General features: G+C 35.4%; 1 long non-coding RNA gene across 1 annotated transcript; it reads right to left on the bottom strand.

Annotated features, from left to right (window-relative positions):
- Window positions 1-385: 385 nt before the first annotated feature.
- On the bottom strand, window positions 386-8,398 carry LOC128226473 (uncharacterized). The gene is made up of 3 exons (XR_008259685.1): window positions 8,317-8,398; window positions 1,104-1,173; window positions 386-642 (listed from the first exon to the last, which is right to left on the bottom strand). It is a non-coding gene; the product is annotated as an uncharacterized LOC128226473 (long non-coding RNA).
- Between the last annotated feature and the right edge of the window lie 2,236 nt (window positions 8,399-10,634).

Raw genomic sequence — 10,634 nt, 5'->3', positions numbered from 1 at the left:
ATCCCAACATTAACATCAACGCTGTAAAAAAAGGAGAGACATAAAGATGTCAAGGTACTCACTGTGACAATGATCTCTCATAATGGACACCATACCAATACTGTTTTCTGCCTAATAAAAGGACTCTGGTTGGTCCTTAGGACCTGCCAAAGACAGGGTTCTAAGGTAATTTTATGAGAACCCAATATAGCAGTTAATTTCTCAGTGTTGATTAGGGATACAAGTTTAGTTGAAAATGGGATTCCTTACCAAAAACAGTTTGTCATGGTTTCTGCATTAGAGAAAGCCCTGTGAACTCATTCCAGCATATTGTAAATTGATGCTTTGAGGGCATCTTATGTCAATTTGCTTTTTGGCCCTTTTGTCAATTACTGGAAAATATGGCTTTTTTCATAATAATAATCATGTTGGCTGTAAAACTTAACTAACAAGGGAACTGTCCATTGCCTTAACAAACAAAATCTTACTGGTCACACACACACAACTGCTACATTTGGCACTAGAATCGTCCATGAACTTTGACCTCCATCTGCTATGATGTCACAGGCGTCACGGTCAAACAAGATGTCAATTGCATGGGAATAGCTTCCACTGTCAGTGTACCTAAGTGTCACTTGTTTCCCTCTCCTGGGTGGTACTTGCCTGAAACAAACAGTCCACTTGCCTAAAATTGCCTAATTCATATCCCCAAAATAAAAATACTTGCTTAAAATAAACATTCTATTGTCTGAAATTAACAAATTACTTGGAGGAAATCAATATTTATAATTTGCCTAAAATAATCATTAAACTTTCATGTAATAAGCAACTTACAAGCTTGAAACAAAATTGATTATGTTTTCTGACTAAATGTAGGGCCATCACTCTTACATCACAACATTCACTTTCCAAAAGGCTCTGAGAAGATAAACACAAATTTGGCCTTAAAAATAGAAGTGCTATTGGCAATATGGGCTATTATATGCTACAGAAAGATGTAAAAGATTTTATCATTCCATTGGCCAAAATAACATGATATTTCATAAAAATATTTCAAACAGGACTGTAATATTTAGTAATTGCAGAGTTGGAATCAGAAACTTTATTACAGCCAGACAACTTACCTGCTCTGATCAGGACAGGGTGCATTCCTGAGTTGGTTACTTCAACTACATCTACACGACCTGCATGATCCTGTAGGTATAGCCACATATGAGCATATAAGCCATCTAAAACATTCTATATTTATACATTAAACTAGAACTCCGCGAGTCTGATGTGTCGCCTGACAAATTATTTACTTCATTGAATTTGGCCAGGTAGTTTCAGAGGAGATGTTCTTTAAGCAATTGTTGACGGACGGATGACGGACAAAGACCGATCACAATAGCTCACCTTGAGCACTTCGTGCTCTGGTGAGCTAAAAAAGTGTGCAAGGTAAAGTTAAACATGAAAATTAACAAAGGGCAATAACTCTAATATGGAAGCAAGAGATACAGTTTTTGTGCACTGCGATCCCCTTCAATAAGATCTATCTATCTATAAAGTTTTAAGTTGATAACTCTTTTAGTTTTCGAGAAATGCCCCGGACAAAATTTAAGCTTGAAAATTAACAAAGGGCAATAACTCTAAACATATAGATGCAAGAGTTACGGTTTTTGTGCACTGCACTTTCCCTCAATCAGATATACCTACGGAATAAGTTTCAGGTTGATACCTCCTATAGTTTATGAGATATGCCACGGACAAAACCTAAGCATGAAAATTAACAAAGGGCAATAACTCTAAAAATATGGCAGCAAGAGTTACGGTTCTTGTGCACTGCACTTGCCCTTAATGAGATCTATCTAGCTATGAAGTTTCAAGTTGATACCTCTTATATTCTTCAAGATATGCCCCGGACAAAACTTTAAGCATGAAAATTAACAAAGGGCAATAACTCTAAACATATAGATGCAAGAGTTACGGTTTTTGTGCACTGCATTTTCCCTCAATCAGATAGACTGCACTTTCCCTCAATCAGATATACATACGGAATAAGTTTCAGGTTGATACCTCCTATAGTTTACGAGATATGCCATGGACAAAACCTAAGCAAGAAAATAATCAAAGGGCAATAACTCTAAGAATATGGCAGCAAGAGTAACGGTTCTTGTGCACTGCACTTGCCCTCAATGAGATCTATCTAGCTATGAAGTTTCAAGTTGATACCTCTTATATTCTTCAAGATATGCCCCGGACAAAACTTTAAGCATGAAAATTAACAAAGGGCAATAACTTTAAAACTAAGAAAGCAAGAGTTACTGTTATTGTGCACTGCACTTGCCCTTCATGAGATCTATCTACATATGAAGTTTCAAGTTGATAACTCTTATTTTCTACAAGATATGCCCCGGACAAAACTTTAAGCATGAAAAATAACAAAGGACAATAACTCTAAAAATATGGAAGCAAGAGCAACAGTTCTTGTGCACTGCACTTGCCCTCAATTAGATCTATCTACATATGAAATTTCAAGTTGATACCACTAATAGTTTAGGAGATATACTCCGGACAAGCGAAAATGGGACGGGGACGCCGCCGCCGCCGCCGCCGACAAAAGTAACCCCTATATGTCGTCTTTTCAGGCGACACAAAAAGAGCATCACCGAGAAAATGCAAATGTTTATTTGTTGAGGATTTTTTCAGTCAAAAAGGAGAATCACTCGACAATAATTAAAGTTTTGGGCGTGCTACCCATGGAGGCATTGCCTTTGCAACATAAAAACAAGAGGCACACCAGTGCCTGTGCTCCACTGGCCAAAAGGTTCAAGCAAAGACCACCTAACGAACATTTTCGTCAAGTCGTCAAGTTTCATAGAAATACAATCATCAATTTTTGAGGAGAAGTTATTTAATTATTTTTTTTACTTTAATAGCTCTGGCTGCCATGTTGTGCAGTGGACCGAAATGATTTGGGCAATTTGAGTAAAGGAGCACCAAACAAACATTTCTGTCAAGTTTTATCGAAAAAAGGTCATCGGTTTCGACGACAAGTCGTATAAAGTTTTTTTTATTTTTTAGCTCTGGCAGCCATGGTGTGCAGTGGACTGGAACCATTTAACAAATTTTGGTTAATGACCACCCAAGGAACATTTCTGTCAAGTTTCATCAAAATCTGATATCGGTTAACATTTAATCTGAATAGATTATGAAGCAAATATCTAACCTGAACAAGAACTGACGAGATAGAATCAACTTGGTGTTTCACTTACACTTTTCGGCCATTTAAGTTACTAAAAATAGCTGTTTCATAAACTTTCAGAATGTCACTTAAACGAAAATTAATGTTCAGTCTATATATACTTTCCTATGTATAAATGTAAGGTTTTTAAATTGATCTTTTTGTGAGAACTTTGTGCTTATATGTTTACTCATAAATTATTATTGTTTAAAAATTATTTAAAGATGCTATACGTGAAAAATTAAGACATTATTTTTTTTCTATTAAAGGGAGGTAATTCAGTAGTAAAATGTAATCAAAGCTATTAAAGCATGGCATTTCTTTTCTAACCATGTTGATATTATTACAGTCTATTCAAGCAAGATACCTTTTGTTTTTACATAGTACCCATAGGTTCTGAAAAACAAGGAGCACTATTCCCAACAGAAGGATGTCACTCCCTATCACTGCATGAGCATCATAATAAAGAAATGTTTACTCAAACTGCAAGCTGCTCAATTGAAATAGGTATTTACCTCAAGCATACAGTTTTATAATGTGGCAAAATAGTCGGACTACTAGATTGTCATTCGGACTAGTAAAATATGCCATTATGCTAGTCCAACTGGCTAGTAGGTTAAAATGTTTTTCGTGAAGACTGCGGACGAGAAGTCCTTAAAGGTTTTTCTATTTTTAACTCTCGCAGCCATGTTGTGCAGCGGACCGGAACCATTTGGGCAATTTTGGTTAAAGGGCATCCCGATGAACATTTATGTAAAGTTTCATCAAAATCTGATAATCGGTTTCTGAGAAGATGTAGTTTAACGTTTTTTTCTATTCTTAGCTCTGGTGCCCATGTTGTGCAGCAGACCAGAACTGTTTGGGCTATTTTGGTTAAGGACTACCCAAGTAACATTTCTGTCAAGTTTCATTGCAATACGATCATCGGTTTCTGAGGAGAAGTCGTTTAAAGGTTTTTCTATATTTACCTCTGGGGGCCATCTTGTGCAGTGGACCGAAACCATTGAAGCAAATTTGATAAAGGACCATCCAAGGAACATTTCTGTTAAGTTTCATCAAAATCTGATCATCGGTTTCTGAGAAGATGTTCTTTAAAGGTTTTTCTATTTTTTTGCCCTGGCAGCCATGTTGTGCAGCGGACCGGAACCATTTGAGCAATTTTGGTTAAGGACCACCCAAGGAACAATTCTGTCAAGTTTCATCAAAATCTGCCTATTCGTTTCAGAGGAGATGTCGTTTAAAGATTTTGCTATTTTTAGCTGTGGCGGCCATATTGTGCAATGGACCAGAACCATTTGAGCAATTTTAATAAAGGACCACCCAAGGAACATTACTGTCAAGTTTCATCAAAATCTGCCGAACCGTTTCAGAGGAGATGTCGTTTAAAGATTTTGCTATTTTTAGCTCTGGCGGCCATATTGTGCAATGGACCGGAACCATTTGAGCAATTTTGGTAAAGGACCACCAAAGGAACATTCCTGTGAAGTTTTGTCAAAATCCGCTGATCAGTTTCAGAGGAGATGTCGTTTAAAGTAAAAGTTTACGCACGCACGCACGCACGCACGCACTCACGACGGACAATCTGTGACGACATAAGCTCCATGGCCTTCGGCCAGTGGAGCTAACAAGTTTAATGTGAATATCTTGAACAGTATTTAAATTATATCTTTTCTTATGGAGAACACAAATAAAACACTAAGGCTGTGACAAAAACTCCCCTTTCTTCTTTTAAAAAAAACAAACAAACAAGATAATCTATTATTTTATAGGGTCTCCAAAATTAGCAAACATGAATACAAACCAAGTCAAGCTTAAATATATCCAAACTCAAGAAGATATATTCAGTGGTACTGATATTTTAATATGATTCTTTCAATGCCTATTTAGAATGGCAATGTCTTCTCTTGATTTTCAGTCAACAAGGGACATAACTCAGCAATAACGAGTCAGAACTATGAGTTTGGGTGTACATGTGCAGTTTGTTCCTTGCAACATGTGAACAAGTTTCATTTGAACACCTTAAAAGATTTTAGAGTTAAAGTCAAGGTTATGGCCATTGACTTGACAAGGACATCAATGCCATGATTTTTCGAAAACAGATAAGATTATTTTATGGTGTCTCAAACATCAGCAACTAAAAACATGGCCAAATTAATCCTCCTGTTGGATTTTTTTAAAAGTTTAAAAATTTTCATAAAGTATTTAAAGAACTCTTAAAATTCAAATGGTTCTTCAAAAACCTTTTTAATAGCCCGGCAGATTAGTGAAAAAATTGTTCACATTGTGGTACAAGCACCAAAATTGACATGGAGACTCTTTTGGATCTACTTATCGGAAAATCCCGTTAGCCACGAAAAAATTCAAAATGGCCGCTTTTTTTTCAAAATGGCCGCCATTCAAGTTAATCATTACTGTTGTTATTAATTAACTTGAAATGCATAATCACACTTGACGGGTTTTAATCAGAAATTATTTATTTAATGCATATTTAAAAAAAAATATGATTTACAAAAATAAAAATATTGATTTCCCAGGTAGGGATGTATATTTTTGTATTTTTTTGTATTTATGTTTTTATGTGTTTCATTACAAAAATATAAGCTTTTTTCATTTTTTTTCCAGCTTTTTCTCTGTTCTTTTCTCTTTTTTATTTAAGAACAAGTCCTTACTTTGAATACATTCTACATTACGTTCGTAATGTCTGGTATTTTTATTTGCATCCTTGACTTCAAATGCCAATTCATACTAAGCAACCAAGTGACTGACTTCAGCTCCAGCACCATGGCACCATCCACCGACATAGATTGGATGGGTCTTCAGTCACATCAATGGTACCACCATCACCGTTGATAACAGCACTAGCTTTCTCATAAGCTTGGTCAATAGCTTACGCTGAAAATTTACGATTAGATTTGTGAACAACAGATATCCCGTTATGGAATTCTGCAGCTAGCTGAGGATGTGCATGCTCAAGCACCATCATGTGTCTGAGATGTATTGGGAGCCATCGCGCATAGTTCACATGGTTGTTTGCAAAAGAGAGTGGTATCTGCACGCACAACAATTGATGGTGTCAAGTAAATTCTGCTTCATGGAATGATGAGACCAGGGACAAGATTATAAATTCCATTGTCAACACTAGATTTCTAAATTGAATCAGTGGACTTTCAGTTTTGCGCCTTTAACAGCAGTCAACGATACATATGTTCATTGGCCCCTGAACACTCCCTGACATTGTACAGCCTGTAGGCTTCTTTAAGTAGCATGAAGAGAGTGCCTAAGCTGTAACCTAGTGCATTTGCCGTGTCCTAGTGGCACTTGAGGCAGAAAAAAAGCATTTTGCTGTCCCTGAGGAAGTAGTCAATGCCTCATCAACAGCTCCTATCCATCTCATAATTTGATGGTTCCAGTGGACTGAAATACCACCAGTTCAATATGCAGGCCCAAGACATAATGCCAAACTTGTCTTCAGCTTTCTTTTCAGGCCAATGACACTGTTTTGCTAATGCGTAGATTGTGTTTTTTCCATCTTGTTTGTACAATGATACTTTCATTATATGACTAAATGAAGACAACATTTTAAACATTGTTAAGGCGAGCTTTGTCAGATAGTTGTCTTTGAATGACTTTATAGTATCTCTTAAGAACAAGCACTGTTATTACAGCTTGATTGCTTCGTTGAAAGACGATGTTGGTATCTGGTAGCTGAGTACTTGAAGTTAATTCATCAGTTTATATGTTATTATTTTGCATTATTCTATATTGTTGCGTGCTCAAATGTGGCTTATACATTTTAATTAAGTAATTTCTCATACATGAAGATGGGACAACAGTGAGGTTACGGCCATACTAACAAATTAAACATTAGACTCGAGTTCCAGTGAACTTTAGTTTCACTGACCGTTCCAGGAAGGTATTCCATCATTTGACAGTAAAGCAATGTTGATGATAGTATTGTTTGTTTCTGGTGTTTGTATTTGTTTATATGGTGTGGGTGTTTGTATTTGTATTTGTGTATGTGATGTTTATATGTTTGTGTCTATAGTTCATTGTCGTCTAGGCGTTTGTCTGTCCCTATAAAAGAGTTCATTTTGAATGTTTGGGCTTGTCCCTGTAGTTTTCATTGTATCAATTATTATTTAACATGACTAAAGGTATGGGGCTTGTTATTTAGCATCTGAGACACTTAGCTTTACTAGTGATTATTTAGCTCACATTAAACCACATGCTGAGTTTTACGGCAGTAGTCTTACCAGTGTGCCCTTGTTGTACTTTGTCGTAATTAATAGTAAGAGCTTCAAAAGAGTTTTATATAATTTTGTTTCTCTATAAAAGCAAATGTACTGTTTCAATCCAATTGCATTATGATAGAACTATTTAGTCATTTTTTTATTAAGAATAATTTCTTTCAGTCTGGATTAGCGCACATCTTGAAAATGGCCGCCATTTTGAAAAAAAGAGATGGCTTACGGGTTTTTCCAAACAAGTAACCTAATAGGAATACTTATGCAAATTTTGATGATTGTATCACAAACCAAAATCATTTCAATTGAACTGTTTGGTCAACTTTTGTATTTGAATAATTTCTCTCAATCGGGATTGGCGGCCATCTTGAAAATGACCGCCATTTTGAAAAAAGAAGATGGCTAATGGGTTTTTACAAACAAATAAACTGATAGGAGTTCTTATGATTATTTTCATGATTGTATCACAAACCAAAATCATTAAGAAAGAACTGTTTGGTCAACTTTTGTATTAAAAATATATCTTTTCAATCAGAATTGGCGGCCATCTTGAAAATGGCCGCCATTTTGAAAAATAAGATGTCTAACGGGTTTTACCGAACAAGTAACCTTATAGGAATACCTATGCAAATTTTGATGCTTGTATCACAAACTGAACGATTTTTCTTAATATTGACTTAATCTGCCGGGCTATAACTGGTTCTCAAGATAAACATAGAAATTAAAAGACTGTAAGAAGTTTACATCTACCCAGAGTTTATTCATCTTCCTAGAGTTTATACTTCTCTGTATAACAATCAAAGAACTTTTTAGGCCGTTTAGCTTGTCTGTTTTTATTACTTTATTTTAGAACTTCTATCAACAACTTACCTCACCAATCTTAAGACACTCTTCTGGTCAGACATCCAGATCTTCAATTGTTGACAAGAAGAAGGCAGTCTCTTGTGAACTGACCACATACGCTTTACAATCTGCAGCATACCAAAGCCCAGTCACTTAAGGTCCTGAAATATTTGAAATATTTTATTTAATATTAATACATTGCTTTCATGGTTGCAAATAACTCGTTGAATGAACCTTTGGTACCAATCAGCGACCCAAAAGGTATGCAATGGTATAACGTTCAATGTCTAAAGCCATGTAGTAATGTTAGTATCGGAGCTTGTTAATCCAAACAATGTCATTTCAAAGACTTATTTACAAAGGTCTTAAGGAGAGCATTTGCAATATTATAATTGTATTTAGGTGATTTACATTTTATGTTCCAATTAAGGAATCCAAACTTCAAATACAGGAATTTGGATGCCCTGTGACCCAAATTATTTTGTTATCATTTAAAAGGTGTCGAATGAGAAAGAAAAATAATGAAGAGAATAAAAAATCCACTGTTCCACCACATTAAAGTTTAAGAATTGCAAGGTTTTGGTAAAACATGCATGGATCACTGTTAAAATAGATTACATGCAAAACTTTTAAACAGTAAGCAGTCCCATGAAAGGTGTCCAAAAAATGTTTTTATATATGACGTTTGATCAAGTTATGTCTACGCTAAATTAAGTTATTCAGTTTTAACCATTTTTCTATTTTTAGTAACAGTGACCTTGACCATGACCCCATGGGGCTCTAAACGCAATCCCATGAAAGGTCTCTGTAAACTCTTTCTAAAAACCAAGTTTAGTTAAGATGTGTCAAACCTAAATAAATAGATTCAGTTTAAACATTGACCTTGACCCAAGAGGCCCCAAATGCAATCCGCTGAAAGGTCTCCATAAACTCTTCCTACATACCAAATTAAGACAACCTTAACTCAAAAAATTCAATTTCAACTGTTTTTCTATTTTTAATAACAGTGACCTTGACCCCCAAATGCAACAATGATGTATATCATTCTAAAAACCAGGTTTCACTATGTGGAAACCTGCTTAATAAAAGAACTGTTTTTAGCATTCTGTAATCCACCTTCAGTGAAATCACAATAACCTTTAACCAGTTTTACAACTCAAAAGCTTTCAGTTTTTATTTCTAATTTGGAGATTTAAGCACTTGTCTTTTATGTGGAACCCAAACTGATTTGTATGTCTAAATTTGTACGCCCAGCCATACTGGCATTTGGTTAGGGATGCCATTTAAGTAGGTTTTATGGTTCAGAACCCAATTGTATCAAGTGTCAATGCAAACACATCAAGTAGTTGCTGAGATATTAACCTATTTGTGCTTACATGCAAAACTTTAAACATAATTTCTAAATCATGTAATAAATGGCAGTATTTGCATTATATGCAAACAAGAGTTATCTTATTTCATTAATTAAGTAGGTTGGATAATTGGGAACACATATCTGAATTTTCTATTTGCTGAGATAATGACTTAAAGGTGATTGCATGCAAAACCATAACCAAGGTTTGATGCTATCTAGCAAGTAGTATAGCTCTCCTTATTCTTTGAATAGTCCGAGCAAAAAAATGAAAAAAGGACCACTTTTAAGTCATTTTCTGTTGCTGAAATCATTCAGGCATTGTCAAATTCAGCAAATTGTCATATTTTAACAGCCCTGGACAGAAAATTTGTTTTATTTTCATAATACACTAGAGTTTAACTTCTGTAAAAGAGATGCTTATTCATCTGAAAGCTTCACTGAGGTGTACATACTGGAAATTATCTGGTCCTAGTCCAACCACTAAAGAATTGGTCAGTCCCTCTGGTTAACCTGGATAGTCATAAAATCCATTATATAAATAAGTGAGGTATTTCAGTTTTCCTATCTTTCTAGTACACATATATATTTAAAGGGTTTGAACAAAGAGATACAAATGATTCACAAACATGTATGTAAAGTTTGGTGAGGATTGGACACATACTTTTCAAGAATTAGATTGGAAACATATATTTTTGAAGTATTTTTGGCAAAAAAGGGCCGTAACTCCTAAATGACTAAAGCGATTTCCATGACTATCGAACTTGATCAAGATATTATGGTCACAAACATGTGTTTAAAGTTTGGTGAGGATTGGACAAACGGTTTTCAAGAATTAGATCGGAAACAATCTTCGGGACGTACGTACAGACAGACAGACAGACAGACGTACGTACGGACAAGGGCAACCCTATATGCCGCCACTTTGTGGGGGCATAAAAAACGCAAAAACTAATCCAGTCTAACATTGCGATAAGAGCCGAATTTTAAAATA

The sequence above is a fragment of the Mya arenaria genome, chromosome 3, assembly GCF_026914265.1.
Source record: "Mya arenaria isolate MELC-2E11 chromosome 3, ASM2691426v1".
Taxonomy (NCBI): domain Eukaryota; kingdom Metazoa; phylum Mollusca; class Bivalvia; order Myida; family Myidae; genus Mya; species Mya arenaria.
The sequence above is the reverse complement of the archived record's forward strand: the minus strand, read 5'-3'. Positions and strand labels throughout refer to the sequence as shown.